Raw genomic sequence first — 7440 nt, forward strand, 5'->3', positions numbered from 1 at the left:
AAGTGCCATGGACTGCCAAAAGAACCAATAGATCTGTTTTGGAAGAAGTGCAGCCAGAGTGCTCCTTGGAGGCCAGGATGGCTAAACTCCATCTCTCATACTTTGGACATATTTTCAGGAGGGAACAGTCACTGGAGAAGGATGTCATGCTGGGTAAGATGGAGGGGTCAGAGAAAAAGAGGAAGACTCCCAACGAGCTGGATCGGCCAGGTGGCATCATTGATGGCATCGTGTGTGCGGCGGTAGTGAGGTTGGCCCAGGATCGGACACTGTTTCATTCTGCTCTGCATGGGTTTGCTATGAGTTGGTTCCTACTCAGTGGCACCTGACAACTTTTTTGATCTTTGCTGTTATTGCTGGTGAGATGATATCTCGTTGTTTTGATTTGCATCTCTCTGATGGCCAGTGATCGTGATCATTCATGTTGGCTGCCAGATCTCCTTCTTGATGAAATGTCCATGTATTTGGTGATTTTTTAACCTCTTTATCTAACTTTTGCCTAAATGTGCCCATAGTTCCAGACATTTATGAACTCTCAATTGATGCCTTTTTGGGTCATAAAACCCTTAGGGGTAAAAATGACTTCATGCTTCATTTCATCTAAGCCTCCCACACTGCTCTAGGACCTGTGGCACTGTAGATAAATTTGCAAACACATATGATCTCACAGCTGAGCCTTGAGGGAGTGAGTCTCCATCTCTGCTTTCTCCAATCTGCATGTGAATGATCTAATTTATGGTGTTACTGTCCCAACCTGGTTCTCCTCCTAGGATGTGTGAATACGTAGACCACCTGCATGAACATTTCAAGTATCCTGTGGTAATCAAGAAGGCGTCTTACATGCCACCTCAGGTAAGAGCTGGCCCAGCAGGTCCCACAGCCATCACTGTCAGCCCCTCACTATGGCCAGTCCATCAACTAGTAAGTTTTTTTTTCTAGAAAAAGTATTGATATAAAATCCCTATAATCCAGTATGAATCATAGACTCCAAGGCCATGAGTTTGGGATGCCCCTCCCGTTTTAAATAATTAGAAAACTTATTTAAAAAAAAACTAGTTCTGTTGATTTCTAGAAGCAGCAGAAATATGTAAAACAAATGTTTTGTTCCAGGTGATTGTCAACACTGCTCCCTTTTTTGTTTCTGCTAGGATGCTGGCTACTCAACAGAAATGAAGGAGGAATCTGTAAAGAGATACCAATTTCCAGATGGCGAAGTCTGGAAGAAACTCCTAGCTAGTCAAGAAAATTAAGTATTCAATCCGTGGCAACTTTATCTTTTCTAAGTGAAAAGGCTTACCGATTCTTAGATGTGGCAAAAACTCATCCGACCAATCAAGACAGTTTCAACTGAGAATCTTACTAACCTCTGGAATTATCTCAGTACTCGTTATTTGATTCTCTTAGCAAATGAATATACATTATCATATTTAATCATTAAATGAATTTAGATTTAACTTGTCCAAAGTCCAGGAAGATGTTCTTTGGAAATTTGTCAAATGCTGGTATGTAACATGTTGCATAATTTTTCTGTAAAAATTCCTTATTTTAGTTAATGTTTGTCATAAATTGTTAAGTGCCTTCGAGTCAGTTCTGACTCATAGCCACCCTGTTTAGGGTTCCCAAGGAGCAGCTGGTGAATTTGAACCGCTGACCTTGCTGTCAAAGACAAATTCGTTCTGTAATGCAGTGGGGTACCTAGTACAAAGATTTCACTGAGTGGCCTGGAAGTGGTTTATCATACTCTTTTCTTGCTTACTGTAAGTAAGCATATTATTAGAGAAATCACATCATATTGAAACAAATGAATTAGGACAAAATTTGCCAATTTAACTTTTAATGATAAAAGGTAGCTAGAATTAGATGAAATCAAAGATAAACAGGACAAAATATAATTTAATGAAATCAAAGATAAACAGGACAAAAAATAATTTAGTCCACATTTCTAAAATATAGATTCTAATTCTATGAGTAGCATCCAACCAACAGCAAACGTTAGTTTGGGAGTGCTTTAGTCAAATGTAATTATTTTAAGGCAAGAACTTGGTACATAATTTTTACTTTCCTAACATAATTTCACAGTGAGTTGACCAAGCTCAAGATTTTTCATTAGAAAAGCTGGCAGGGTTATATTATTATTGGCAGCATTCTTCAAAGGAAGACATTTTTAATAATGACTAACTGATAGGTAACCAACCGGGTTTTGACAACCAACAGGGTTTTGACCTAATTCTTTTGTCTTTTATAATAAAAAGACTGCTCTTGTCTGGGCACCCAGCCCCACCCTCACAGTTGACAACATCTTCCTTGAAACAAGCCCTTGACAGGCTCTTTAGACAGCCATTTCCATTTTAATAGTCGGATGAGGATTATATCCTTCAATCTGAAAGTCTTCAGCTTTGAAATCATCAATTGTCTCAACTTTTCGAAGAATGTTTAGCTTGGGGAAAGGTCTTGGTTCTCGCTGGAGCTAAAAACAGCAAAATAAGGTCAAGAATCATTACTCTGCCATATCTGCAAAAGCTGCTTTTGATTCTGTTCTCATATCTCTTCATGAACCAAGTACACAGTACTTGAACAACTATTCTTTCATACAGATGTAACACTGTAGATACCACATTTCTGGTTAAGCAAGACTATGGAGGGTAACTAGCCCATTCACACATAGCTAGGAGTGAAAAGCATTTTGTGAAATCACATAGCAACAGGAACCTGACTCTTCTTGAGGTATAAGTTCTTAAAAACCACTGGGGAAATTTGTTAAGGACAGGGACAGTCATAATAAATTCTCTGTATGGTTGTTTGAACTCTAAATCCCTATCCCACTGTCCTTGGAAGAAAGGGAAAAGATAAAATAAATTCTGTTAACAATAAGTAAAATGGCAATTAGAATGTGGACATAGCTCATAAGGGCACTTTAGTCTGTTCAGCACCACCTGGAGCAAATAGAGAGAGAAGCATCTGAATGAGCCCTAAAGTCTTACTCAAAACAGCAGCAGCCAAGTTCCCTAGAAGTCACTTTCAAAATCAGGATATATTCTGGAAGGGTGTAAAAGGTTTGGTGGTACAGGTGAGTAATGTACTCAGCTACTACCTGAACCACTGGCACTTTAGACCAGGCCATCTACGGGAAAATCAGCCACAGAAAATCTTATGGAGCACAGTGCTACTGTAACACACATGGGGTCACGAAGAGCTGGAAGTGACTCAAAAGCAATTGGTTTGGTTTGGTATTCAAAACTTAATTTTTTATTGCCATTTCAAAATATTTGTTGGCTATTGTAACTTCAAGATTTGAATAGGCAGATTTTTGAAAGCTCAGATCTAAAGACAATTATCCTCTGCCTTTCTAAAGTTCACAGTTCACTTTATGCTACTTTGCTTTTACAAAAAACCTAAGTTAGTACCTGTTTTCACTAACTGAAAGAAATCCAAAGAGGATTTTCACTTCTGTGAAAGGAGAAAACAAAGCAGTGGTCAGTCGTTCGGGAGGCAGGTAGCGTGCACTCCAGGCAGCAATAGTGACGTCACAATGCTCCTTCCCTGGAAACTGCACTGTGTGTATGTTACTGCTACTTTAAGTTCTTATCTCACTCCTGCTTTGACCACATGTTCATGTTGTTTTAGGTTTTATGTATTACTTTGTATGATGTGAACACTCTACTTTCGGATAGCGAGGAAAACCTGTATTGTAATCAGCATAAAATTAAGAAAAAATATTTACATTGATATTTTCTGTAAGTAAAAGGACCAGCTAAAATGCCTCCATCTGGGAAAATTGCATTTTCAGAATATGGTTTTTCCTCTCTGATACTGCTGCTTTGGGCCTTGCAGCACCTGGCACAATTTTACAGTAATTGTCACCTGAGTGTGGCTGTAAGGGGTATGTCTGCCTCATTGCTGCCCACCTGTCCACCACCCTTCCCCAAAGTGAAGCCCTGAAATCAGAGCAAGTCCATCAGCATCTTGGACAGATTCTAGCAGAATGCCTAGTCTACCACAGACGTTCCATGAATGAACCTTTTATCAAGGGAAGTTCCGAAACTCAAAAGTTTAATAGAAGTAATTCTTACCTGAATTTTCAAGGGCTCAATGTGATTCATGTAAACATGTGCATCTCCCAAAGTATGTACAAAATCACCTGGCTAAATTCCATGGGAGAAAGCAAAACAGTAGAAGTTTTAGTTTCAACTCCTTTAAAACAACATTTTAAAACACATTATATGAGTATGCAGACTAAGACTTAAAAAAAAAAAATAAACACTGAAGCTTTAAAGAAAAGTTACTTCTAACTTAGCTTTTGTGAAGTCTGAAGCTTGTTAGTTTATATAGGGCACAAGGACATGAAAGGTTACAAAAGGAGCCCGTTCATTTTTCATATACATTCACCAATTAATTCTCAGTATTCACAGTAGTTAAGTTCTATAAGGTCATCATGGACACCAAATCAGTGAATGTTAAGTGCTGTTGAATCAGTTCTGATTCATAGTGACCCTGAATAGGGCTTCCAAGGATTGTCTAATGGGTTTGAACTGCTGGCCTTGTAGTTTGCAGACCTGTGCTTATCCTACAGGGCCACACCAGGCTGAACCATTATTCCTAGAGAAAATACAGGGTTAGAATCCTGTGAGCTGCTGATCACATTTTGTCAATTGATCAATATATAACTGTTTTATGTGTTGCAGTTTAGAGGCACCTTAATATAGCTGATTTGTTACCTGGGAGCTCACTGCCAACAGCACTGTAACTCATGTCAGAGTTAAGCTTTTCCCTAAGGTAACAGTAGTCTTCTTGTACTTAAAAGCACTAGACAACATTCAAGTCGTATAAACAGCAAAATTATCAACAAAGAATAAACATGCAGAAAATGCAGCACTTAGACCACCAGCTACTCATCAGTTTGTTGTACTGTGGTGGCTTGCTATGTTACTGTGATGGTGAAAGCAATACCACAAGTATTTTACATACCACCAAGGCCACCATGCTAGACACAGGTTTCACTGGAACTTTCAGACTAAGACTCAGAAAAAGGGGTGGACTACTTCGGAATGGTTACACACTGAACACCTTATGAACAGCAGTGGAACATAGTCTTGATATAATGCCAGAAGATGAGCTCCTCGGGTTGGATGACACTCAGAATTGCCTCATCATAGTAGTTGACCATAATGATGTGAATACAGCAAAACTGTCGGGACCTTCATTTGTTGATGGAGCACAACTCAAAATGAGAACAGCTGCAAACATCCATTAACAACCAGAACATGGAATGAACCAAGTATGAATCAACAAAAATGGCAAGTTGTAAGAAAAGAAATGGAGTACATGAAGATTAATAACCTAGACATTAGTGAGCTGAAATAGGCTGCTCCTAGCCATTTTGAATTCAACAATAGTAGGATTTACTACACCAGGAACAAAAAGAGGAATGGCATTGCCTTCACTGTCAACAAGACCATTTCAAAATGTATCTTGAAGTACAATGCTCTCAGTGATAGGGTAATGTCTATATACCCACAAGGAAGACCAGTTAATACCACTATCATTCAAATTAACACAGCAACCACTAAGCCAATGATGATGTAATTAATCAAACACACAGTTAAGATACATGGATAATTACTGGTAGTTTGTGAAAGCTGGAGACAGGAAGAGCAAGTAGTTGGAAAATACGCCTTTGGTTACTGAACTAAGGCTGGAGATCACATGATAGAATTTTGCAAGACCAATGACTTCTTCATTGCAAATACCCTTTTTTTAAACAACATAAAAAGTCAACTGTAAATCTGGACCTCACCAGATGAAATACACATTATCAAATTGACAGACTCACTTGGAAATCCTATACAGAGTCGCTATGAGTTGGAACCAACTTGATGGCACTTAACAACATGGGATGACGTGATGGACAAACTCAGTATCAGCCAAAGCAAGGCCAGGGGCAGACTGTGGAAAAGACCAACTGATCATTGACAAGTTCAGGCTAAAGCTGAAGAAAATTAAAACAAGCCTACAAGAGTCAAAATATGACAATTTAGAGACCATCTCAAGAACAGATTTGATGCATTAGATTTGATGCTAATGAACGAGGACCAAAAGACTTCTGTGATGACACTGAGAACAGCATACAGGAAGAAAGCAAAAGGTCATTAAAAAGACAGGAAAGAAAGAAAAGACCAAAATGATGCCAGAAGAGACTCTGAAACTCGCTCTTAGAAGATAAAGTAAATGGGAGAAATGAGGAAATACAAAAATTTTCAAAGGGCAGCTCGAGAAGACAAAATAAAATATTATAATGAAATGTGTACAAACCTATAATTAGGAAATCAAAAGCAAAGAACATGGTCAACATTTCTCAAGCTGAAAAAACTGAAGAAAAAATTTAAGCCTCATCTTTAAATATCGAAGAATCCTGGTATGGTGCCGCAGAATAAGCACTGAACTGCTAACCACAAGATTAGTGGTTCAAACTCATCAGTTGTTCCTTGGGACGCCTAGACAGGGTCGCTATGAGTTATAATTGACTCGACAGCCCTTAACAACATGTGGAAATTCTTGAATGGTGCAGGAAGCATCAAAATATGCAAGGAACATAGAGTCATTGTAGGTAAAATAATTGGTCAATGTTCAACCATTTCAAGATCAAGAACTGATGATACTGAAGGAAGAAGTCCAAACTCCAATGAAGATATTAGCAAAAAAAACAAGGTTCCAGGAATTGATGGAATATAAATTGAAATGTTTCAACAAACCAGTGAAGCTCTGGAGGTGCTCACTGATCTATGCCAAGGTATTTAGAAGACAGCTACCTATTCATTAAAAAGACAGGACAGAAAGAAAAGACCAAAATGATGCCAGAAGAAGATTCTGAAACTTGTTCTTCCTGATTGGAAGATTCATATTTGTGTCCATTCCAAAGAGAAGTACTTGACAAGGGAATGTGGAAATCATCTAGCCATTAATACCACATGCAAGTAACATTTTGCTGAAAAGAAAAAACAATTGTAGCAGTACATTGACAGGGAACTGCCAGAAATTCAAGCCAAATTCAGATGAGGATGTGGAACAAGGGCCATCATTGCTGATGCCAGAAAGATCTTGACTGAAAGCAGAGAAAACCAGAAAGATGTTTACTTGTGCTTTATTGACTGTGCAAAGGCTTTCAACTATGTGGATCGTAAGAAACTACAGATAAGATTGCAAAGAATAGGTATTCCAGAACACCTAATTGTGCTCATGAGGAACCTGTACATCATAAGGAAAGGTGTGCACCAGGGTTGTATTCTTTTACCATATTACTCAATCTATATGTGAGCAAATAATCTAAGAAGCTGGATTAACAACATGGCATCAGAATTAGAGGAAGGCTCATTATCATTAATAACTTACAATATGCAGATGACACACCCTTGCTTACTGGGAGGGAAGAGGACTTAAAACACT

At 38.4% G+C, this 7440-nt stretch overlaps 1 pseudogene; it reads right to left on the reverse strand.

Annotated features, from left to right (window-relative positions):
- Nucleotides 1–2329: 2329 nt before the first annotated feature.
- The window catches only part of LOC102830564, a 98700-nt pseudogene continuing 93589 nt past the window's right edge, over nt 2330–7440 (reverse strand).

Source organism: Chrysochloris asiatica, unplaced genomic scaffold (assembly GCF_000296735.1).
Source record: "Chrysochloris asiatica unplaced genomic scaffold, ChrAsi1.0 scaffold00039, whole genome shotgun sequence".
Lineage (NCBI taxonomy): Eukaryota > Metazoa > Chordata > Mammalia > Afrosoricida > Chrysochloridae > Chrysochloris > Chrysochloris asiatica.